The sequence below is a fragment of the Callithrix jacchus genome, chromosome 22, assembly GCF_049354715.1.
Source record: "Callithrix jacchus isolate 240 chromosome 22, calJac240_pri, whole genome shotgun sequence".
Taxonomy (NCBI): domain Eukaryota; kingdom Metazoa; phylum Chordata; class Mammalia; order Primates; family Cebidae; genus Callithrix; species Callithrix jacchus.
The window spans coordinates 24,605,070-24,630,576 of record NC_133523.1 but is presented as its reverse complement, the minus strand read 5'-3'; the positions used below and the strand labels follow the sequence as shown (position 1 = coordinate 24,630,576).

Here is a 25,507-nt window from a genome sequence, read left to right as displayed (position 1 = left end):
AAATTATTTGTGTTTTCATTCACCCTCAAGACTCTTTTAAGTCCTAAATTACTGAGAATCCCAAAGAATCTGTATTTATATTTACTGTCTTAGAAATTAGAATCGAGATCTTTAAAAAAAATCAGATTCTGGTTTAGATTTTACAACCTTAGCACTATTGAAATTTTGAGCCAGATAATGCTTTGCTGTGATGAAATAAAAGCTTGGTGGGTGCATTGCAGAAAGTTTAGCAGCATTTATGGCCTCTATCCGCTAGATGTCAGTAGTGAGCAGGAACCCAGGTTGTGACAATAAAAAGTATTTTTTGAGAAATGTATCATTGAGCTCAGGCCGCAGGAGGAGTGGCAGTGGCCAGGCAGCCCAGCTTCGCAAAGGCACCTGGCACGCTCCTTTCTGCCGCCAGGATGCCCAAAAGGAAGGTCAGCTCCGCCGAAGGGTCAGCCAAGGTGGAGCCCAAGAGAAGATTCGCGCCCTTATCAGCGAAACCGCCTGCAAAAGTGGAAGCGAAGCCGAAAAAGGCAGCCCTGAATGGTAAAGCTTCAGACAAAACAGTGCAAACCAAACGGGAAAGGGGAGCAAATGGAAAACAGCGTGAAGTGGCTAACCAAGAAACTAAAGAAGATTTACTTGCAGAAAACGGGGAAACAATAAATGAGAAGAGTCCAGTTTCTGATGAAGCAGGAGAGAAAGAAGCCAAATCTGATTAATACCATGTATCATGTCTTAGCAGTGGTCTCTGTTTTGTAAATGCAAGTTTTTCGGTAGCTCTAGAGATAGTTTTAAGAAGGAGAGAATCCCACCTCATCCCATTTTTTAAGTGTAAATGCTTTTTTCTAAGAGGTGAAATCATTTTCTGGTTATTTTTTGGTACAATCAGAAAATAGTGTGGAATATTGAATTCTGAGAGGCTTTCACTGTCTCAGGTATCAGCTTAACATTCCACAGATGGGGGGTTAGATTTTATATCCTATAATACAAAGCATATTAAATGGCAATATGGAGTCAGTCCTGCATTTAATCTCTTAAACATTTTAAATTACTTCTATTTCCATGTTTTTTAGTAGAATTGGTTCCTAAGGAAAACCACTCTGATCGGGGCTCTCCCTGTCAGAATTGTGTGCACTCTGTAACATCTTTGGTGTGGTAGTCCTGTTTTCCTAATAACTTTGTTACTGTGCTGTGAACGATTAAAATTTTGAATATGAAGTGTCCATGCTATTCAGTTGTGAATTGGTTTTTTTTTTTCAATTTTTATTGCATTTTAGGTTTTGGAGTACATGTGAAGAACATGCAAGATAGTTGCATAGGTACACACGTGGCAGTGTGATTTGCTGCTTTCCTCCACTTCACCTATATCTGGCATTTCTCCCCATGCTATCTCTCCCCAAATCCCCACCCCACGCTGTCCTTCCCCTATTCCCCCCAACAGATCCCAGTGTGTAGTGCTACCCTCCCTGAGTCCATGTGTTCTCATTGTTCAACACCTGCCTATGCGCGAGAACATGAGGTATTTCATTTTCAGTTCTTGTGTCAGTTTGCTGAGAATAATGTTCTCCAGGTTCATCCATGTTCCTACAAAGGACACAAACTCATCATTTTTGATCGCTGCATAATATTCCATGTTGTATATGTGCCATATTTTCCCTGTTCAGTCTATCATCGATGGGCATTTGGGTTGATTCCAGGTCTTTGCTATTGTAAACAGTGTTGCAATGAACATTCGTGTGCATGTGTCCTTATAGTAGAACGACTTACAGTCCTTTGGATATATACCCAGTAATGAGATTGCTGGGCCAAATGGAATTTCTATTTCTAGGTCCTTGAGGAATCACCACACTGTATTCCACAATGGTTGAACTAATTTACACTCCCACCAGCAGTGTAAAAGTGTTCCTATTTCTCCACATCCTCTCCAGCATCTGTTGTCTCCAGATTTTTTAATGATCGCCATTCTAACTGGCGTGAGATGGTATCTCAATTTAATTTTAATTTGCATTTCTCTAACGACCAGTGATGATGAGCATTTTTTTCATATATTTGCTGGCCTCATGTATGTCTTCTTTTGTAAAGTGTCTGTTCATATCCTTTGCCCACTTTTGAATGGGCTTGTTTGTTTTTTCCTGGTAAATTTTTTTTAGTTCTTTGTAAATTCTGGATATCAGCCCTTTGTCAGATGGGTAAACTGCAAAAATGTTTTCCCATTCTGTTGGTTGCCAATTCACTCTAGTGACTGTTTCTTTTGCCGCGCAGAAGCCGTGGAGTTTGATTAGGTCCCATTTGTCTATTTTGGCTTTTGTTGCCAATGCTTTTGGTGTTTTGGTCATGAAGTCCTTGCCTACTTCTATGTCCTGAATGGTTTTGCCTAGATTTTCTTCTAGGGTTTTTATCGTGTTAGGTCTTATGTTTAAGTGTTTAATCCATCTGGAGTTAATTAGTTGTGAATTGTTGGGACGTAGGTAACAGCTTATCAACGTGTGAAGAAGATACGGGGACTTAATAACCTCTTAAGGAAAATTTGCTTCCAAATTTTAAGCTGGAAAGTCACTGGATTAACTAAAAAAGAATTACAATACATGGCTTTTTAGATTTTTGTTACGTATGTTAAGAATTGTGTACAGAGCTGGGTGTGGTGGCTCAAGTCTGTAGTCCCAGCACTTTGGGAGGCCAAGGTGGGTGGATCATAAGGTCAAGGGATCGAGACCATCCTGGCCAACATGGTGAAACCCCCTCTCTACTAAAAATACAAAATTTAATTTTATACTTAAAAGTTACAAAAGTGTACACAGAGTTCTCTTATATCCCCCACTGCACTTCCCCAATGTGAACATCTTATATAACCATAATACAGTGATCAAGAACAGGAAGTTAACATTTGTACAATATTCACTAAACCTTAGAACTTACTTGAAATCCACCAGTTTTCTCACTAATGTTCATTTTCTGTTCCCTGGTTTTATCCGTAATTACACAGTGCATTTAGTATTTATTTCTCCTTAATCCCCAGTCTGTACCAGCCCCTCCGGCTTTCCTTATCTTTCATGATCTTGACATTTTGAAGAGCACTGTGATAGGCAGAATTCTAAGATGATCCCTAAGGTTTCCACTGCTGAATGTACACACTTTGTATACACTCCAAGTACAGGCAGAACCTGTGAATTTAATGAGATATCACTCCTGTGATGACATTACTTATCAGTTGACTTTGATTTATCAAAGGAGAGATTATCTGGGTGGGCCTGGCCTAATCAGGTGAACCCTTTAAAATAACTAGGCCCTTCCTAAAGTCAGAGAGCTTCCTTGCAGGTATGAGAGAATCTAAGGAAGAAAAAGAAATACAAAAAAGAAAAAAAATTCAACAGAATCTAAGGAAGAGGTTACACGGCAAAGACCTGAGAGTAGCTTCCAGGATCTGAGAGAGGGTCTCAGCTGCTGCTAGCTAGCAATTCAGTCTCAGTCCTACAGCTGCTAGGAAATTATTTTGACCAACAATGTAAGGCAGCTTGGAAAACTACCTTTCTGTAATGGAGCCTCTGGATGTGAATGCAGCTGGCCAGCACCTTGATTTCAGACCCAGAGTAAAGCATAATTAAAATATGCTAGACTCCAGACCCATAAAAACTGTGAGATATTAGATAGCAATTGTTTTAAGCTACTAAGTTTATGGTGATTTGTTATGCAGCAATAGAAAGCGAATACAAATACCACAATAATTATTTGCAGAATGTCCCTCAATATGTGTTTGATATTTTCTCATGATTGAAATGAGGTTATAGATGCTTGACAAGAATGCACAGAAATGATGTTGTGTCCTTCCCAGTGCCTCATATCAAGGGATTCATTTTGTCTGTTCTATATATGTCTTATTATGGGTGATGTTTACCTTGATCATGTAGTTAAATCGGTGTCTGCCAGGTTTCCCCACTGTAAAGTTATTGTAGTATCTTGAAGGAAGTACTTTTGAGACTATATGAATTCTGTTTCTCCTCCTTGTCTTCCACTAATTTTAGCATCATCCATGGATTTTGCCTAAAATGTTTATTTTTATTATTTTTTTAGAGACAGGGTCTTGCTCTGTCACTCAAGCTGAAGTGCGGTGGTGTGATCATGGCTCACTGCAGCCTTGACCTCACAGGCTCAAACAATCCTTCTGCCTCAGCCTCCCAAGTAGCTGGGACAACAGGTGAGCACCACCCTGCCCAACTAATTGTTTTATTTTATATTTTTGTATAGACAGGGTCTCACTTTGTCTCTCAGGCTGGTCTCCAACTCCTGGGCTTGAGTAATCCTCCTCCTCCTCCTCCTGCCTTGGCATCCCAAGGTGCTAGGATTACTGGCGTGAGTCACTATATGAGTCACTGTGACCAGCCGGAAATTTTTATTACTGCAGTGTTGACCTAGTGATAATTCTCTATTTCTCTTTCTTCTACATTTATTGATTGAACTTCCACTGTAAGAAAGAGCTGCCTCTTCCCTCATTCCTCCCCTATTTATCCATTTATTTATTTGATTATTTATATCATATTTGTTTTACTCTGTGAGTCAAAACCCCACACTGTCATTACTCTTCAGTTAAATTGTTCCCACTTAGGTCATTATGAACTCCTTCACACTGTCTCCTGTGTTTTTTTCACAGGCCTGCATCGGGTTTTGAGCCTTTCCCATCTTCCTGGCACATAAGATGTTGTTGACTCATTTTGTATTTTCTCTGCCCAGTCCTAAAAACAACCATTCACCAAGGGTAACTCGTTTCTGATTTATTGGAGAAGGCTGTTTAGATCTGGGTGTTAGGTGTGTTCAATTTGTAGGGTGTCATTGCTTCTAGGCCCTATCAGAGGTTAGAACTAGGTAATATATTTAATATATCAACCCATACATACTTAAAAATATCTATATTTCTGGCCGGGCATGATGACTCATGCCTGTAATCCAAGCACTTTGGAGGCCAAGGCGGGCAGATCACCTGAGGTCCGGCATTCAAGACCACCCTGACCAACATGGTGAAACCCCGTCCTTAAAAAAAAATTATATTTCTGTATTGATCTGTCTCTCTATATTTTTTAAAACCATAAATTTTATGGCTGGGTGTGATGGCTCTCACCTGTAATCCTAGCACTTTGGGGGACAAAGATGGGCAGATCACTTGAGGTCAGGAGTTTGTGACCAGCCTGGCCAATATAGCAAAACCATATGGTCAATAATCAATTGAGACCAACAAGGCTGGTTCGTGACAATCCTGGCCAACATGGCGAAACCCTGTCACTACCAAAAATACAAAAGTTAGCTGGGAGGTGGTGCATGCCTGTAATTCCAGCTACTTGGGAGGTCGAGGCAGGAGAATCACTTGAACCTGGGAGGTGGAGGTTGCAGTGACCAAGCTCACACCACTTCACTCCAGCCTTGGTGACAGAGCAAGACTCCATCTCAAAAAGTAAATTAATCAATTAAATAAAAATAAAATTAAAATGATGACTTTATGCTGGTACACCTGATTCTAGTTCAATACTACAAGGTTCATTTTAGCTTTCTTTTCTTATTTATAACTTCTTTCTCCAACAGTGAAAAGCCCAGCTGCTACCTATTTACTTATTTGCTTAAAAATGTATGTGTGTTGTTGTTTTGTTTTCCTGGAAAAGTTTTTTCTCAGAAACCTATAGGATGTGTGCACAGAATGGCCTTCAGCTCCATGCCAGAGGTAGCTGACCACAGCAACTGCATTGATTCTTCACTTTCTGCCTCCTAAACCCCATTCAGATATCCCTCAGTCACCTTCTTACAAACTAAATGAATCTGAACAGCTAGAAGCTTAGGGCCAAGGTGGGGTAACTGGAACCTAATATAAATTCTTGCTTTCCAAGCAGACCAAAAGGAAGCCCTCCTGAGTTGAAAATCTTTCCAAATGTGACCTAAGAGCTTTTTGTTTTTTTGTTTGTTTTGAGACAGAATCTCGCTCTGTCATCCAGGCGGGTGCAATGGCATGATCTTGGCTCACTGCAACCTCTGCCTCTCAAGTTCAAGTGATTCTCCTGCCTCAGCCTCCGGAGTACCTGGGACTACAAGCATGCACCACCACCCTGGCGAATTTGTTTGTATTTTTAGTTGACAGGGTTTCACCATGTCAGCCAGGCTGGTCTCGAACTCGTGACCTTGAATGATCTGCCTACCTCAGCCTCCCAAAGTGCTGGGATTACAGGCATAAGCCACTGCCCCTGGCCCTAAAGTTCCTTGAATTGGTTATTGACCATATGGAATTCACTTTGAGTCCTAGCTAATTTTAATGGCGGTGAGGCGGGTCGTTTGTTTATAATTTAAGGTTTTTTTTTTTTTTGGAACAGGGTCTCATTTTGTTACCCAGTAGTGTGATCACAGCTCACTGCAGCCTTAATCTCCAGGCTCAAGGGATCCTGCTGCCACAGCCTCCTGAGTAGCTAGAACTACAGGTGTACACCCCTGTGCCTGGTTAATTTGTTGTTGTTGTTTTTTCTTTTTTATTGCATTTTAGGTTTTGGTGTACATGTGAAGAACATGCAAGATTGTTGCATAGGTACACACATGGCAGTGTGATTTGCTGCCTTCCTCCCCATAACCTATATCTGGAATTTCTCCCCATGCTATCTCTCCCCAACTCCCCACCCCGCTCTCCCTCCCCTATTTCCCCCCAACAGATCCCAGTGTGTGATGCTCCCCTCCCTGTGTCCATGTGATCTCATTGTTCAACACCTACCTATGAGTGAGAATATGTGGTGTTTGATTTTCTGTTCTTGTGTCAGTTTGCTGAGAATGATGGTTTCCAGGTTTATCCATGTCCCTACAAACGACACGAACTCATCATTTCTGATTGCTGCATAATATTCCATGGTGTATATGTGCCACATTTTCCCATTTCAGTCTATCATCGATGGACATTAGGGTTGGTTCTTTAACTACCTATGGGTTCAGTTTGGGAAAGGCGCAGGGGGCAGGTGGAGGGCGGGGGATGGGAGTACAGGTGTTAATGGAAACTATGTGCTCAAAGTCAGAAGGCCTGAGCATTAATCCAGGTGATTTAATGGCAAGTCTTTTCACCTTTGAGCCTCAATTCCCTTTGCTGTAGAGGGGAATAACAGTTCTTGCCCAGCTTCTCACACAGCTGCCTTGAGGATCAGATGAGATGACCCAATGTGAAAGCCCTTTGAAAATAACACAAGTGGGGCCAGTTTTGGTGGCTCACACCTGTAATTCCAGAACTTTGGAAGGCCAAGGCAGGTCGATAGCTTGAGGTCTGGAGTTCGAGACCAGCATGGCCAACATGGTCTCTACTAAAAATACAAAAAGTAGCTGAGTCTGCTTGCGTGAGCCTGAAATCCCAGCTACTCCAGAAGCTGAGGTGAGAGAATCTCTTGAACCTGGGCATGGGGGAGGGAGGCAGAGGTTGCAGTGAGCAGAGATGGCGCCACTGCACTCCAGCTTGGGCGACAGAGTGAGACCCCCATCTCATAAATAAATAAATAAATAAAAACGATGATAACATAAGCAAGACTGGAAGTCAACTCTATAACCAAAGTGAAGTCTGTGAAGGAAAATAATATGTATTCCTATCTCAGATGTAGCTGTTACCCAAAACATCGTTTTGAAAGGCCATCCAGGTTGAAAAAAGAAACAGGCTAAACTAAAGCATAAGTTTCATAATACACCTCAGCTAAAGATTCTTGTGTAATTTACACCAGTCAAAAACTGTGGGCCGGCCGCTGTGGCTCACGCCTGTAATCCCAGCACTTTGGGTGGCCGAGGCGGGCAGATCTCTGGAGGTCAGGAGTTTGAGACCAACCTGGTCAACGAGATGAAACCCCGTCCCCACTAAAAATGAGAAAATTAGCTGGATGTGCTGGTGGGCGCCTTAATCCCAGCTACTCAAGAGGCTGAGGTAGGGGAATTGCTTGAACTCAGGAGAGGAAGGCTCAGTGAGCTGATATCGCGCCACTGCACTCCAGTCTGGGCGACAGAGCGAGACTCCGTCCCAAAAAAAAAAAAAAAGATTGTGTCCTGTACTTCAACTAACCTAGGAAAGAAGTCCTGGGATTCGAATCTTCAACTCCAATCCCCACGCCCCTTCACCCGAACTCTATTTCCCAACATGCTCCGGGCTTCTATAAGTTAGCTATCATTATAACGCAATCCCACAGCCTTCTGGGAAGCGTAGTTTATTTATTCACCAGCTGGGGAAAGACGTAGGACTGTGGACTACCCCTCCCGTGAGGTAGTGCGTAACTCCACTCCTTTCGCGGCGTCTTCGAACGCGCCGCAGCAGCCATGTTGGACTTGGCCCCAGAGGGGCCGGCACCACGGGGTTATTGAAGCAGCTGTCACAATGCTGGGGTCCCTGGTGTTGAGGAGAAAAGCACTGGCGCCACGGCTACTCCTCCAGCTACTCAGGTACCCTGTGCTCCGGGGCCATGGAGGTGCTTTCGGCCAGAATGTGACTACCGGGGCTCTCGGGGAGACTCAGTGGCTGAGGGCAGCCGCCAGGGGGCGCCCTGGAATATAGCCAGCCTTGTTCTCTGGATGCGGGGCAGCCACTGGGGGGCGCCATGGAGGACGCTTCGATACCAAATGCCCCGCAGCTACCATTTGGGGACGCCTTCCTGGCCCGAAAGAAACACTCCCAGGACAGGACAGCTGGACCGAGGTCCCCAGCAGGACTGGACTGGGCATGTGGGGCCTGGCCACAGCGCTTGTGGTTCATTGCTACAGCAAGAGTCCGTCCAACAAGGGTGATTATGAGATCTGGGTTTGAGGAAGGAAGAGGTGGGAAGATTGTCCTAACTTCGTATCTTAGGAGGGTGGGAGGTACTTAATAAATTTAGATCCTTAGAGCCCGAGTCTTGGAGGGACTCAGACATCATCTGGTTACAGGGGCAGGGTGTTGCCCTGGAGAGCTCATCATCTCGGAGTTGTATAATCTCCTATCATAGGTCCGCCTCCCCTTGCTGGGCATCATTTTATCCATCTATTCAATGGGATACTGGACTAAACATCTATTATAGCATGGTCCCCTTATGTTTCTGATATTCTGCTTGGTCCAATTCCTCTTTCCTGAGATTTCCAGGAAGTGGAAACTGTGGGGTGTTTTAAGGGCAACCGTTAGATGGTTTAGAGAAGTTGCCATCTCCCACCCCGCCACCCTCCCATCCCCGCCCACCAGAGGTGCTAGAGTCAGGAAGAACCTGACTTGGATCTAACGCCAGCTTGACCTCAATTTCTTTATATAGTGAAGGATAATTTCTCAACATTTTTACAATACTGCGACTTTAACCCCTTTTGGAGTTCAGCGGCCTGAGTCTGTCAGTCTCAGGATTTTGCTGTGTCTGGTCTCACATGCTGTGAGGTGGTCTTGCCATGTGGGATAGTTGGCAGGAGAAGGAGGTTGGATTCCTGGAGGCCCAGGGCCAACTGTGGAGGGGGGGGATGGCTGATCTCTATTAGCATCTCATCTGGATGCATGGAGCAGAGCAGCCACTGAGAGAGGGGACAGAGAGTCAGACTTATAACCTGTGTGAGTCCAGCCATTCAGGTTCTTAGTCCTTCCTCAAGAGGAAAGACTGAGGCCTGGTGTCCATGGATTCCATGCATCTGAAGCTCTGAGAATTTGGTGCAAGAGTTGGGGGAGTGGGGAGTGCCTTTACTTTTATTCGTTTGATGTGGCCAGTTGTAAAGGAAGGACTTTGGTCTGGGAGAGACAAAACAGGATCTTGTTTCGGTTCTGTGTCTAACTCCCACTGTGAATTTGGACTTCTGCTTTTCCTCACTGGTCCTCCGTTTCCTCATCTACAAAATGAGGGTGTTGAAGACGACACTAAGGGCATCTAGCTTAGGCATGCCATAATCCTATAACCTTCAGCGTTTTTGTGGGATACCCTCTGTTTGTCTGGTTTTAGGCTAGCTGTGTGGGAAGCCCTAACAACACAAAATCAGTGAATAGGACAGTGCAGGCAGTTGGAATGCAGGGCGGGTGAGTGGTGCTATGTGTTGGTTGGGGGATGAGAGGGCCAGTAGGGTGAGGAAAGCCTTCCAGTAGTATTGGAGGCCCCCAGAGGATGAGAAATTCAAACTTAAGTTCTGAAGGATGAAAAGGAGAGTGACCTTGTGAGCCCCAAGGAAATAGATGTTCTCTCTCTCCCTCCCCCCCAGGTTATACTAGCAACTTTCCCTTATACCTAGACATCATTTTTGCCCACCACAGTGTCTGGAACTTAGTAGATGCCCAGTAAATGTGTGAGAGTTGGATTATATTCTATGCAAAGGCTTCAGGGATGGAAATAACAGTTTCAGGTCACCGTGGTATGTGCAGGGGCTAGCAGAGTGGCCAGCTTGGTTGGAGGATAAGGTCTTTGGAATTAGATGAGAACAGATGGAGTGGGCCTGGATGCCAGTTGGTGGTGGGTTGGATAAGGGTGTTGGAATTTCTTCTCTAGGCAGTGGAGAGACATGGAAGGTTCATGAGCAGGGAATGTTGAGTCCAGTGTATTTGGTGAGGTCTTGCCTAAGAAGTTCCTGGGGGTTCCAAACTGGACTTTGTAGCCTGAACTCCAGCAAGAATACCAGGGCCTATTTACAAAATAGATAATGGTCAAAACCGTGACCAGTTCCTGCTGGAATTGACTTGCCAGCTACCCTGACCCCTGAATTAGGGCTTTGACCTGAGGCCCTCAGTGCAGTGTGGTAGAAACTGAACCCTTTCAGAAGCCAGGCAGCCCTAGTTCTTAACTCCTTCCTATCTGCAACCTTGCAGAAACCACATTTTTTTCCTGCGGAGTGAGGGGAGAGTGGACACAGCCATGTCTAAGGAAGGCTTGATTCCCCTCCCAGCTGGTGGCTGTCTGAGCCATGCTTGGGTATGTGCTTTGGGTACAATCTGGTAAAGTAATTAGAAAGGACCCTTTACTGGAATCTAGGCCAGGAGGCATGTCTGAACCACAGGACTGGCTTTCATATGCATGATAAGGTGGGTTTCATCTCTGTTGTACAGATAAGGAAACTAAGGCTCAGGAGGTTAGATGAGTGGGCTAGGTCATACAGCAAGTAAGCGACAGAGCTGGGCTGGAGCCCAGGTCTCACTGTATCCAGACCCTCTGCTTTGGGTCTCCCTTCCCTGGGCTTAGCACTACGGGGGTTGCAGATGTCTCAACTGTCATTTCATCTCTTTGACATCCTTGTGAAGCTGGCAGGGCAAAGGTCTCTGTTCTGCAGTCAGGGAAGCTGTGGTTGAGAGGGAGAGGAGCTGCCATGGTCACATGGTGGGTAGTGGAATGGTATGGAATGGAGGCAGATCTCCAAGACTCCTAGTTGAGGCCCTCTCCATCCTCAGACAGCCCTGCACCCTGCCTCCTTCCCTCATTCTACCTTTCCCTTTGGGTTTATGACCTTTCACATCAACATTCAGAAGTGGTTTGAAGAACTAGAGTTGAGGGAGAAAGTGGACAAGGTCGGGGAATGGCTAACAATAACTTTTACAGGAACATAAAGCATATTATGCAGAGCTTCATAGATTATGAAGAGCGCATTGGTTATCATAAGCAAGACGCAGTGCTAGCGGTTGTGCTGCACTCCCTGTCTGATGAGAGAGTTACGAGTTTGGGCTCTGTAGTAGCAAGGTGTGGAAGTCAGGTTGTTAACAGTGGACACCATGTGGGGAGGGAATGATTAGCTTTCTTGTTATGTATTGTGGCATCAGTTTGCTTGTTAAAGTCTGTGTTTCTAAAGCACTGCCACTGTCTTAGTGTGCCCTCCACGCAGTCCTGAGGTGAATATAGGACATATTCTGACCAGTGCCCCCTTTCTCTTCAGATGCAGCCCTGAGGGAAGCTGCCTGTGCCAACAATCTGCAAGAAGTCAGCAGGTGAGTTGAACCCCAGGCCTTGCTCTCCCCACAGGAGGGACTGAGCAGGGTGAGCCTCTTCTTGTTTGATGGCTCTGCTTTGGAGGAAATCCTCACCCTAAGCTGGGAACTGTCCCCTGTGACTTCCCTGCTAGTTACAGAGTCACCTGGGCTCCCTTGACCCACATCAACCCTTAGGTACTTTAGGCAGGGAGTCAGCTCCCAAACATCCTGGATCTTTCAGCTATTTTGTTCTTCACTGGGTTGGTTTGGACTCACTCTCCCTGATCCCCATATCTTGTGGGTTCTTCTCTGAAACTTCTGATTTGTTCTCATTTCTTTGGGAATGGCCATGTGTTCGTTATTGCTTGCTGCCTTGACAGGTTGCAGGTGGGCATCCATGGAAAGGCTTGGGGATTTGGTACAGAGCTGGAAGAGACCATCTGCCAGGAGGCCTGAGGCTAGAAATGCCTGCTCCAGGGCTAGGTGCCCATGCTGGGCCCAGCCCAGGGACAGACTGCATTTCTGTAGCCTCACTGGCTTGGCTAGTCCCAGTGACTACTGGCAGGTTAAATTTGAGGCTTATTTTTCAGCAAGGACAAGATTCAGCTCAGCTCAGTCTAGTGCCAGGTATAGGGCAGAGTCTGTGTTCAGGATGGATGCTCAGACTGGGGCTAGCATGGGGCATCAGTTACAGGGCTGTTGGTTAAGTGCAGAGGTCTTATTCCTGGTGAAACTACGGGCCTCCACTGGGCCTAACCTTGGCCTCTCTTGGCCCTTTATATAAACCTAGGTGGCCATAGGACACCCCTCTTCATCGCCATCATGTCTGCATGTTAGACAGGAAGTCAGGAAGTCAGGTGTTGGGGTGGCTATTTCTGCACCCAGTGCTTCAGGCCCTTGGTGCTCTTCCCCACTCTAGCTTCCCGAACATACAAGAAAGTGTTGAAAAGCAGCTGCAGCCCCACCAAGACTTATTACTTTGATTCCCTTTTATTTTATCTGCAGCATTATTATTGATTCTCAAGAGTGCTTTTGAGTATTAATGTTCAAGCTTTAGTTTTTACTAAACCACTTTTAGAAATGTGGGCTGGGAGTTGTTTTGTAGCCAAATAAATATGATGGAGTAATAGTTTTAAAAACATGCAGTGATGCATCTTAAAAACCAACCACAGATGTCATCTCATCATAAGAGCCATTGACAACTGCAGGCTGCGTGTGGCATCTTCATTCCTCCAGAAGCAGGTGTGCCTTGGTTCATTCTGCTGCAGTACAAGGGAGTAAGGGGATGGAAGCTGACCCTTGCTGACCCTGGAATCACCTGTTGGCTACTGCCAATGGCTGCCAGGCTGCAGCTTTCCCCTTTTGGCATTGCATTTGCAGAGCAGCAATGTTGGGAATCTACTCTTCCATCCCCCAGGGATGCCACTGCCCTATTCCATTAACATTGATTATTTAGTTCTTTCAAAAACATGTTTTTCTAATAGCAATTAAACACCCACCCCCAAAATACAGAAAGTAGTTGAAATTATGGTGTGTGTGTGTGTGTGATTCAGACAATTTTTCTGAACATTTGTTCTTGTATGGGGCCTTTCATGTGTGTCCCCAGGCTCTAGCCTGCTTTTCTCCTGCCTTCTCTTGTCCCACTCACTTGGTCAGGTTGACCTCCTCAGAATCTCCCTTCACTCCACGTGAGGAAGTCAGAGATGAGCAAGGTACAGACCTGCCTTCAGCCCCATCTCATACAAGACATAGAGCCAAGAGCAAGCTAAGCAAAGGTGGGAAGCAGTTGCTGGCTGGCTTCTCGGTGTGGGGAACATGTTGTTGCTCCCGAGGTGGGACTTCGACAGGGTGTCAGCAAAGAGGGAAGGTGGTCTGAGAGATGCTGGAATGTGCAAGGCCTGCCATACCCAGGGTGAGGAGTTTTGAACTCATTCCCTACACAGCGGGGAGATGTGGGAAGTTTTTGAGCAAGGGCATGACCCAGGTAAGGCTGACTGGCAGATGAGTGAAGGATGGACTGCATTGGGAAAAGACTGAGGGCTGATCTGTTCAGAACCTGTTTCAGTTTCAATAAGACAGATTCAAGATGATGAAGGCCTGAATGAGCATATCCTTCCCTCCCCCTCACCCAAAGCCATTCTTGATTATTAAAGAATGACTGGGCCTCTCTGCTGGGCACTGCAGATGGGGGATGGGGATGGTGACCCAGACCCTGGTCTCAAGGAAACAGACATGTAGCCCACCAGTTGTAGTTCTTCCTGCAAATGAGCCAGGCCGGGGGGCAGTAGAGGGCAAAAGGAGCCTGACCATCTTTGCTAGAAAAAAACTCTGGAATTCCTACAACAGGTCCTTATTCAGCCTTTCTGTACCCTAGACTCTGCACAGGTGGTTCATGCTGCTCTTTATTTCTTCCTCTGTGTCCTGGCTCTTACCTCTGCCCAACAGACCTACTTATAATAGGATAGAATCCCATGCTCAGTATGTATATATATTTTTAATTTATACATACAGTCATGCATTGCTTAACAATAAGGACACATTCTGAGAAGTGCAATTTCATGACTGTGTGAATATCATAGAGTATTCTTACCCAAACCTAAATGGTAATAGCCTACCACACACCTAATCTGTACCTAATCTGTATAGCCTGTTGCTCCTAGGCTAAGAATCTGTATAGCACTTTGTTGTCCTGAACACTATAGGCAGTTGTAACACGATGGTAAGTATTTGTGTATCTAGACATATCTAAATACAGAAAAGGTAATTTGTTGCACTGTGATGTTGAGACAGCTACAACATCACAAGGGGATAGGAGCTTTTCAGCTTCATGATAATCTTACAGGATAACCTCATACATGCAGTCTGTTAACCAACATGTCATTGTGTAGCACGTGACTATACCTTATAATCGGTACGTTCAAAGATATCAGTATTTAGAACAAAACTCAGACCTCATAAATAATATTGTCCTTCCTACAACAAAGCCACAAAAAAACAAACCAACCAAACAATAATAATTAATAATAATAATAATAATAATAATAATATTGTCCTTTACCCTTCTTCCCCCCTTGACTTCTCTGGGGCTCTGTACTGTGCCTGTCTCTACTTGACCTCCCCCAGCTCCTGTCCTTAGCTACAGAGCCTTGGGAAAGTTCCTGATAGTGAAAGGCAGCAGCCTGAGGCTCTTCTGCTCGAGGGGTCAGTGCTTGATTCTCTCTTTTTTTTTTTTATGACAGCGTTTCACCATGTTGGCTAGACTGGTTTCAATCTCCTGATCTCTTGATCTGCCCGCCTCAGCCTCCCAAAGTGCTGGGATTACAGGCCTGAGCCACGATGCCCAGACTTGGTCCTCCTTTTTCCTGCCCTGGAATCTTCAGTCCATGGGCCCTGGATGCAGGCCCTCCACACCAGCAGCCCTCTGCCCTCTGTATTCATTATCCTCCACTTATACCTTTCAAAGCTCCAGTGCTACTTCCCTAACAGAGCCTTCCTGGATTCCTCCCAGCTGGCTGTGATCTTGTCTTCTTTGCCCCTCCCCCCACATTCATCCTACCCCTCCCTTCTGGTCTGGGAGGGTTTGAGGGTCATCAAGGAAGGGCCATGCCAGCTTGTCACTGGAGGGGACTTTTTTTTTGGAAGAGAAGTTGGAGGTCAGGTTGAAGAAGTAGGGCTGAATGCCACTCGCCATACTTTGTTCTTTATATTAAGAAGTTTGTGGGCTAGATTTCATCCAGCCTGTGTGTACCTGAAGTAAGCAGTCCAGAGTCCACTTTCACACCCCGCTTGGCTATATCAGAGGGAGGCCAGGTCTGTTCTGTTTTCTCCGTCCCTCCCTCCTGTGTGGCATCCATTTCCTCCCTTCTACCCTGAGGCACTTAAGTTCATCCATCTCTGGCTCCTGGGAAGTGGAAGCCTGGCCTCTCTTACCTGTCAGCAGTGTGAGCAAGTGTCCCTGTTCCTGGGCTTAGCTCAGAACTGAGCCTGGCTTCTGGACTCAGGAACTGCTCACCCGAAACCTAGGGCACAAGACAGACTGGCAGCACATCTGTCCAGGCTCAGACCGAGACTTGTGAGGAGCTGTCAGGACTGGGAAAAGTGAGGCCTCTTGTTCTCCCAGTGGAGATCACATTTCCTTCAGGACAAACTGGGTGAAAGACAACACCCCTACCTGGCTCCTTTCTCCCAGCAGGGGGTGAGGCTCTGCTGAGTGCTTACCTCAGTTGTTCATCAGTTCAAGCCCTCTAATAAAGGAAGCCTGGTGAGATCCATCTTGGGCCTCAGTCTACCTGCCCTTTTTCTCCAGGATTTATTCGTTCAATTAACAAAGAGCACCTGCCATATCCTGATTCCTCTGCTTGACACAGGGAACACTAGCAGGCATGATTCCTGCCCATGATGACAGAGTTGGGGGTAAACTGTGGCAACAGGGTGGTCAGTGCTGTGAGACAGGAAATTACAGGGGCTGCAGGAGCCCAGAGGACAAACAGCCTGGGGGATCTGAGAAAGCTTCTAGAGGAAATGGCACCTGGTCATAGACAGTATCAGTTGGGCTTTGTAAGTAGAATGGGAAGGCATTCCAGGCAAAAAGGGTCACAGATGTGGTAGCACGAGGCAAAGAACAGCCTGTGGGGTGTTCAGGAGGGGACATCACATGCCCTTCAGTGCTGGAGGCTGGATCACAGTCAGAGGCCAGAAGAGACTGGAGATAGGTAGGGACCTGGTGGTGGAGAAGACTGACTGACTCTCTGTTTGTCCCTCAGTCGCCTGTCTCTCCAGCCTGTGCTTTGTGCCTAGCCCTGAGCTGAACTTGGAGGAGGGAGGGTGGCAACAAAATGAGGAATGAGAAACGGTCCCTGCCCTAGAGAAGCCTGTGTGCCCTCTGGTGAGGAGGACGGACATGAGTCAAAACCTTGAGAGCCAGCAAAGCAAGGGACAAATTACCTACCTTCCAAGTAATGTGAAGATGATAACACCTACCCCAAAGAGTGGCAGAGTTATTATTACTAATAACAAAATGATTAATTCATTTGACCAGTATTTATGGGTGCATATTCAGAGCTAGGCATTGGGCTGAATGTGGGAGATAATGGTAATGAACAAGACTGGCACAATCCCTGCCCTCTTGGCACAGTCTAACTGGGAGTCAGATGACTAATTATGCAATTATAATTATGTATTTCTAAAGTGAAGTACAATTTGTCTTTTCAACAAATGGTGTCTTTTCAACAACTGGATATCGACATGCAAAAGAACACAATTGGACCCTCACCTAATGCCATATATAAAAATAAGCTGAAAGTGGTTCATGGGCTTAAATGTAAAACTAGAAAACTCTTAGAGGAAAACATAGGAGTAAATCTTTGTACCTTGGGTTAGGCAAAGCTTTCTTAGATGTGACACCAAAACACAAGCAATGAAAGAAACAAAAATTGGACTTCATCAAAATTAAAAACTTTTATGCTTCAAATGATACCATCAAGAAAGTGAAGACCCTTGCAGAATGGGAGATTATTTTGCAAATCATATATCTGATAAGGGACTTAAATCAGAATACATAAAGAACCATTACAATTCAACAATAAAAAGATAATTTTAAAATGGGCTGGCCATAGTTGGGAGCCTGAAAGGTGGGAGGATCACTAGAGGCCAGGAATTTGAGACCAGCCTGGACAATGTAGCAAGAATCTGCCTCTAAAAAAGAAAAAAAAATAGCCGGGTGTGGCAGCATGTGCTCGTAGTCCTAGCTACTTTGGAGGCTGAGGTGGGAGCATCATTTGAGCCTGGGAGTTGGAGGTTAGAGTGAACTGTAATTGCACCACTGCCCTCCAGCCTGTGCAACAGAGTGAGACTCTCTCTTTAAAAAAACTTTTTTCTTTTCTTTTTTTTTGGCTTTTATTTTTTTTCTTTTTGTGTTTTGAGAAAATAGCAAGTGTGTTTTTGAAGGGAAAATAAGAGGTACTTTTTTTTTTGTTTATGAGACAGAATCTCAGTCTGTCACCTACTCTGGGAGTGCAGTGGCATGATCTCAGCTCACTGCAACCTCCACCTCCTGAGTTCAAGTGATTCTTGGACTTAAGCCTCCCAAGTAGCTGGAATTACAGGTGCACAGCACCATGCCCAGCTAAGCTTTTTTTTTTTTTAATTTTTAAGTAGAGATGGGGTTTCACCATGTTGGCCAAACTGATCCTGAACTCCTGGCCTCAAGTAATCTGCCCACCTTGGCCTCCCAAAATGTCGGTATTACAGACCTGAGCCGCTATGCAGAAGAGGCACTTTCTAAGTTGTTTACCAAGAATTTACATTAGAATCACATAAGCTATTGATTGGCTGTACGTTATTCTTTATATCACATATTCTAGGAACAACAGAAAAATACTGGGTGAGGCACCTAGATAGGAAACTACAGCGGAGAAAAGAAAGAAGAAAATGGTTTTAAACAATGGTCCCCAGGCATGGAGCAGGAGTGTAGGGTCGTGCCTGAATCCTATACTCAGGTGTCTCTGGGCCTGATACATTTTGCATAAAAATATATAACAGTACATCAGAATATTACTCATCAATTCAAAGGAAATACTGATAGATGCTACAACATGGATGAACCCTGAAAATATGCTAAGTGAAAGAAGCTAGTCACCAAAGGCCACTGTCTTTGTCTTTTTGGGCTTCTGTAACAATACAACAGATTGGGTGATTTATCAACAGCAGAAATGTATTGCTGTCAGTTGTAGAGATCAAAGTCCTACATCAAAGCCTCGGTGTAGATGAGATTGAAGTGAACTCTTGAGGATGAAGAGAAAGGTGGAAGACAGGTTAGAGGGAACAGCAGATGGAAGGTCCTGAGTCAAAGATGTGGAGGAATTGAGAGAAGGCCAATAAGGCTGGACCCTAAAGAGCAAGGGGGAGAGTGGTGTCAAGTGAAGTTGGAGAGTTAAGCAGGGAACATACCACATTGGGTCTGTAGGTCATAAGTTGTTTTTTCCTAAGAGCATGGGCAACCATGGAGAAATTTTCAGCCATTATATGTATGTGTGAGAAAGAGGGACTAACAGGTACACATTGTGACATGATATAGATCTGCAATTTTATTTTTTTCTATTTTTTCTTTTTGAAATTCTTTCCCATGCATTTATTCTCTGATAGATCTGCAATTTTAAAAGACCATTCTGTTTGTTTGGTAGAGAACAGATTGGTGTGAGATCCGTGGTAGATGCCAGAAGACTGGGTGAAAAGCAACTGGAGTAGTCCAGATGAGAGAAGATGTGATGTGGACTAAGAAGTCAGCAGCAGAAATGGAGGAAGTCAGCTAGATAGCACTTGGTGATGGTTAGGACAGTGTCTGGTACGGTGCCTGCTGCACAGTAAGTGTTCAATAAATGAATGACTAGAATAGGATATGGTTGATTAGGGAGAAGAAGTTCTTAATGAATTTCAGTTTTCTGGCTTGATCATCTATGTAGATGCTCTTGCCATTCACTGAGATGAGGATCCCTGAGGAACACTGGGTTTGGGGGGAAGGATTATGAGTTCAGTTTTAAGCATGCTGAATTTAACATGCCAGTGAGATACACATGTGGAAACGTCAATTAGGCAGTAGAATGTATGGATCTTTCTGACTCTTGCTGCTATACGTACCATGCTGCCTCTTAAATTATCATTTAGGAGATTCTTTTGGTGTCCTGTTTTGATTTCTGGTTTTCTGGTTTTAGAAAATAAAGAACTTCATACCAGCCCAAAGTGGTTTACTAGATAGCTTTGGGGAAAAAAATCTGATTTGGTTTACAGTTCAGGAAAGAAAGGGTTGGGCATTGTTGAGAGGTAAACATATTTATTCTAGCTTTGCATTGATGGCTTGGATTGGTTCTTGTCCCTGGATGCCCCAGTTTGGGGCTTGAGGCACTTGCTGTCCATGCGCCAGGATTGAGGTGTCCAGAATGTGCTTAGGTACAGCATAGGTAAATGTCCTGCACATTGATCCAGGGATTTCATCTAATTAACAAGACCCTGGCTGGGTAAATACATTTGTTTGCCTCAGGCCTCAGAGAGGCTGTCTGTTTATTGATTGTTGTATCACTTTGGCTGGATGGGAAGATATTAATGATGGCATCACAGCAACCAAAACATCCAGCTCTCTTAATCAGAAAGTATGTAAATATCCTTGTGGCTTGCAGTGGATTGAAACAAAAGCTTTTTCTAGACCAAAGGTCAAGGCCTCAAGGGCATCACTACTGTCATATGATGCTTATAGTGAGAGCATCTGAAGATCATCACACAGTTTTTTTAATGCTGGGGTGTAACCCACACAGGTTTTTTGAATGCCTTTCCAGGATGTTGGAAAGGCAGCATAATGTTACAGAAAAAATACAAGTTGTAGAATTAAAAGACCTGGTTTCCACTTTTGACATAGTTACTAACAAACTATGTGACCATTAATGTCACTGAACCCCCCTAAGTCTTAGCTTCCAAATCTTGTTCATGGGGTTCCCACTGAGAACTTTTAAATACAGTTCCCCAGTCTTCAGAGAAATCCCAATCCTTCTGGAAGAGTCTAGATCACACACTGAAACCCTCGGCTTGTTCGAGTAGATCTCATACCTGTCAAGCAGTTCTACAGAGTGGCCCAGGGCATGGCTTCTTTTCTGGAGTATGTGGCTTGCTGAGCCTCTGATTGCTTGTTCTCTGATGATGGAAGGGCAATTGGGGAAGATTAGAGTAGCAGCTTTTCTGTAACTTCATGGGTAGGTGAGTTGTGGGAGCAACTGGTCAACTGTCTAGAAGCTCTGCAGAAGCAGGCAGTTGGCCATGAGCAGAGAGCAGCCAGGGCCCAACACAAGGGGCCAGGAGGGGAGGGGTCATGCCACTGAAAAGGAGCCCAGCCCTGTGTGGCCTTGGGCTAGTCTCTCAGTTTCCTCGGGGCCTCCATGGTAATACTTTTGAGGATACTTATCTGATCACTTCCCAGGATTTTGTGAGCATTCGAGGCAGGTGATTCCTTGTCTGAAAAATTCCTCATCCTTCTGATCATCACTGGCCCTCCCACCCTAGTCTTTTAATATGCAAATGCAGGGCATCTGGATATTCTACACACATGGGGTATGTAGGGGTGGCCATGTTGCAATGCACATGTGGGGCAAGGGCAAGAAGAAGAGGGTGAGAATTGCCATGTTTGAGTAGACCCAGTTTTTAATGGCCTTCATTTGCATATCAAAGGTTGCCAGCCTGGATCTAAGAACCAGGGCTTTACAAGAAACTTTTTTGGAAATGCTTTAAAAAATAAAAACTTCCCAAGGACCCCTTTTTCTATCTGCCTAAAATAATTTCTTAACAACTCCAACTCCAGTACCTGTGGATTCCCATAGTACCCTGACCTGTATAAGTGAGAGCACTTGCCACCATCTCTTGGGATGGGTTATCTCTGTTTCCTTATCTCCCTCACAACACTGTGAGTTTTGGAAGGCAGCAGACAATTGCTGTGTTGTTCGTCACTGTGCACGTAAATAGTTACCAAATACTTATTGGATATTATTGAAAGTAGTTTTTTTTTGTTCCCCCACACCCCCAGACAGCATCTTGCTCTGTCGCCCAGGCTGGAGTGCAGTCAGACAATCTTGGCTCACTACAACCTCCACCTCCTGGGTTCAAACCATTCACCTGCCTCAGCCTCCTGAGTAACTGGGATTACAGTTGCCTGCCACCATGCCCAGGTAATTTTCATACTTTCTCAGTAGAAACTGGGTTTCACACTATTAGCCAGGCTGGTCTCAAACTCCTGACCTCATGATCCACCCATCTCAGCCTCCCAAAGTGCTGGGATTACAGGTATAAGCCACCACGCCTGGCCATTGAAAGTCATGTCTGACATGTACATGTTTTGTGTTTTTTTTTCTTTATTTAAATGAGACGAGGTCTTGCCATTTTGCCCAGGCTGGTCTTGAACTCCTGGGATCAAACAGCCCTCCTGCCTTGGCCTGCCAAAGTATAGGGATTGTAGTTGTGAGCCACCATGCCTGGCTAAAAGTGTTTTGTAATAATGAAATGTTAAGCAAACTTTAGTAGCTATTACAGTCATAATAAACCTGTAGACAGAGGAGAAACAAAAATGAAGTAGTTGAATCATTTATTCATTAAACAAATAGTACCTACTATGCGTGGCACGGTGTTTGGTAAATCAGTAGTCAGTCAAACATGTACATGTCAGACATGAATCCTACAAATGCAAAATTGCAGCTGGTACAAATACTGCAAAGGAAGGACACAGAGAATCAGGAGAGCATGTGACAGCCAGATTTTCCCCTGGTCAGAGGAAGCTTGAGGTTGGAAGTGAAGGATAAGGAAGAGTTATCTAGGTAGAATAGGGTGGGAGGAGCTTTCCGGGCACAAGGAACTTTTATTTGCAAGAATCCTGCAGGAGGAGGCAGCAAGGCCAGTGTGGAGAACTGAAAAACGCCTTTGGTACTCCAGCTAGAGGAAGGTGCCAGGAGCCTAGAACAAGCAGGCCCTGCAGGGCATCAGAGACCACATGAAGGAGCTTTGTTCTTATGTCAGTGGCAGCTGAGATGGATTGAGAGGGGATCAATATGGTCAGCAACCATTCTGATGGCTCAGAAACATGAGGAACTAATGGGAGTGCCCTCCTCCTTGTATGTGCCAGGCATCATCTTGGGCATGGTCCTGCCCCTTAAGTCAGTGTAAGCCACAAAGCTGTAATCCCTCAGGGCCCAACAGCAGGGGCGACTGTCAGGTCCTGTCTCCCTACCATCATTTCTGTGGCCTAAATGCTGTCTCTTCTCTAAAATCCCAGCTTAATTAAAATCAAAATGCAATGCATGGCAGCATGGCCAGAACAAACTGGAATTGTTTTCCCCAAGGAATTTTCTTGGACACTGAGGAACAGATATAAATCCAAGAATATAGAAAACAGTCTAACCAGTGTGTTACTGGCTTATAATATTCACTTAAACTGCTTGCCTTGCAGTTCCCGTTCTTTCTCTGCCCTTCTTGAAAAACCTCAGAAAATCTCACTTCTGACCTTTGAGGCTCTACTACATCCTACCTCCTTTATGTTCATCCCTTCTGAGCAAGAGCCCTCGGCCTAAAGTCCTTCTAAGGCAATCAGTGAACCTCTCCTTGTGATTCTGTCAATGGATGCAGATACAAGTGGATTTCTTTTTATTCATTGATTTATTTTTGAGATGGAGTCTCACACTCTGTCACTCAGGTTGGAGTGCAGTGGTGCAATCTTGGCTCACTGCAACCTCTATCTCCCAGGTTCAAGTGATTCTCTTGCCTCAGCCTCCTGAGTAGCTGAGATTACAGGTATGTGCCACCACACCTGGCTAATTTGTATATTTTTAGTAATACAAAAAATAGCTAGCTGGATTTCACCATGTTGGCCAGGCTGGTCTTGAACTCCTGACCTCAGGTGATCCACCCACCTCGGCCTCCCAAAGTTATGGGATTACAGGCTTGAGCCACCTCACCTGGCCTTCAAGTGGATTTCTTATCATTGGCAGGAAGGCAATGGTAGGGACTTTGGAGTCCGACAGAACAAGGCTTAAATCCCAGCTGTGACCATTCATAGTTCTGTGACCTTGGAAAAGTTGTCTAGCCTCTCTAACCTTAGATTCTTCATCTGCAAAGTAGAAATGATAATTGACTTGCCTCACACCATTGCTATGTCATGTCACAGTAAGGTGTGTGGCACTTCCTTCTCCTACCTTCACCATAGTAGGAACCTTCACACAAGGCTAGCTGGCACTCAGAAGGCACATGGTACAAATGGAGTCTGGCCTGTTGATTGATTGGTTGACGGAAACCTTGTTTATTCTCCACAAGGCTAACCAGTGGGAGAGCACAGCCCTAGGCAGCAGCTGGGCAGGCTGGTCTCCAGGATCCTCCATACATGTGGATGGGAGGCTCTGGAAGGCTGCATAAGAATCCTCTCTGAGACTGAGCTGAGGCTTCCATCTGAATGCCCTTTTGTTTGGAGGGATAGCACCCAGGCCTCCTGTGAAGGCTGTGTGTTTGACCAGCCTTTGCTGATGGACAGTGAACTGGGGCAGATTATAAAGCACAAAAAATTGAGGGAAACCCCTGGAATTCCCAGGGACTCAGAGTCCAGCAGGGGTGGGGAGGGGTAGGATCCTTCCCAGGGCACATCAGGGGCTCAGTCACAACCCCTAGATGAGTCAGACAGGATCCTAGGCACTTTTGTCTCCACCCTCACTTCCTCTCCAGTATTCAGGTCCCCACTTAGCTTCTCTGATCATCAACATCCAGCCCTCTTTAGGTGCCTCTAGGTATGAGGCACTCTCTGCCTCCTGAAGAATAGGCAGATTCTGATTGAATATACATTCATTTCTTTTTTCTTTTGAGATATAATTCACATACCATAAAATTCGCCCTTTTAAAATAAGCAATTTAGTGGATTTTAGAACATGTATAAGATTACACAACAAGCACCACTAATTCCATGATTTCCAGAATGTTATCACTCTCCCACACCACCCCAGGCCCCCAGAAAACTCTGGTCCCAATAGTAGTCACTCCCCATTCTCCTCTCCTCCTAGATGTTGCAATCACTAATCTGCTTTCTATCTCTAAATTTGCCAATTCTGAACATTTGATATAAATGAAATTATACAATATATGACCTTTTGTGTCTGGCTTCTTTCACTGAGCATAATGTTTTCAAAGTTCGTCTATGTTGTAACACATATCAGTACTTTATTCCTTTTTGTGGCTGAGTAATATTCCCTGTATGGATGTACTGCATTTTATGGATGTGCATCTATACAGGATGTCAGTTGTCAGTCGGTGGACATTTGTGTTTCCACTTTTTAGCTATTATGAATAATGCCCCTATGAACATTTGTGTACAGATTTCTGTGTGAATGTATGTTTTTATGTCTCTTCAGTATATACCTAGGAGTGGAATTTCTGGGTCACAGAGTAACTATACGTTTAGCGTTTTGAGGAACTGCCAAACCATTTTCCAGGGTGGCTACAGCGTTTTACATTCTCAAAAGCAACGTGTGAGGGTTCTACTTTCTCACATCCTCACCAACACTTGTTGTCATCAGTGTTTTTTATTATAGCCATCCTAGTGTATGTGGAATGGTATCTTATCATGGTTTAGATTTGTATTTCCCTGGTGGCTAATAACGTGAGCAACTTTTTATGTGCTCATTGGCCATTTCTATATCTTCTTTGGCATTTATTTCTTTTCTTTTCTTTTCTTTTGAGACAGAGTCTTGCTCTGTTGCCCAGGCTGGAGTGCAGTGGTGTGATCTTAGTTCCCTGCAACCTCTTCCTCCCAGGTTCAAGCAATTATCTTACCTCAGCCTCTCCAGTAGCTGGGATTACAGGCAGGTGCTACCATGCCTGGCTAATCTTTGTAGTTTTAGTAGAGTCACGGTTTCACCATGTTGGCCAGGCTGGTCTGAAACTCCTGACCTCAGGTGATCTGGCTGCCTCAGCCTCCCAAAGTGCTGAGATTACAGGCATGAGCCACCACACCTGGCCATTCTTTGGCATTTATTCATTCTTAAGGCCCATTATGAGCAATATATCTTATTAGGCATTGAAGAGGAGAAACATGTATCATGATGATCTCTGCCTTTCACGGAACGTGCTCTGGTAAGAGAATTGTAA

The 25,507-nt window shown here is 44.9% G+C and overlaps 1 protein-coding gene and 1 pseudogene across 2 annotated transcripts in view; both read left to right on the top strand.

Moving 5' to 3' along the window:
- The first annotated feature begins 289 nt into the window (after nt 1–289).
- On the top strand, nt 290–707 carry LOC100412369 (high mobility group nucleosome binding domain 1 pseudogene; annotated as a pseudogene).
- A 7,584-nt stretch (nt 708–8,291) lies between these two features.
- The window catches only part of LOC144580794 (uncharacterized), a 34,668-nt gene continuing 17,452 nt past the window's right edge, over nt 8,292–25,507 (top strand). For both annotated transcript variants that reach the window (XM_078359890.1, XM_078359889.1), the window contains exons 1-2: nt 8,292–8,409; nt 11,821–11,872. The gene's annotated coding sequence lies outside the window, so the exon portion shown is untranslated. The remainder of the gene's footprint in view (nt 8,410–11,820; nt 11,873–25,507) is intronic.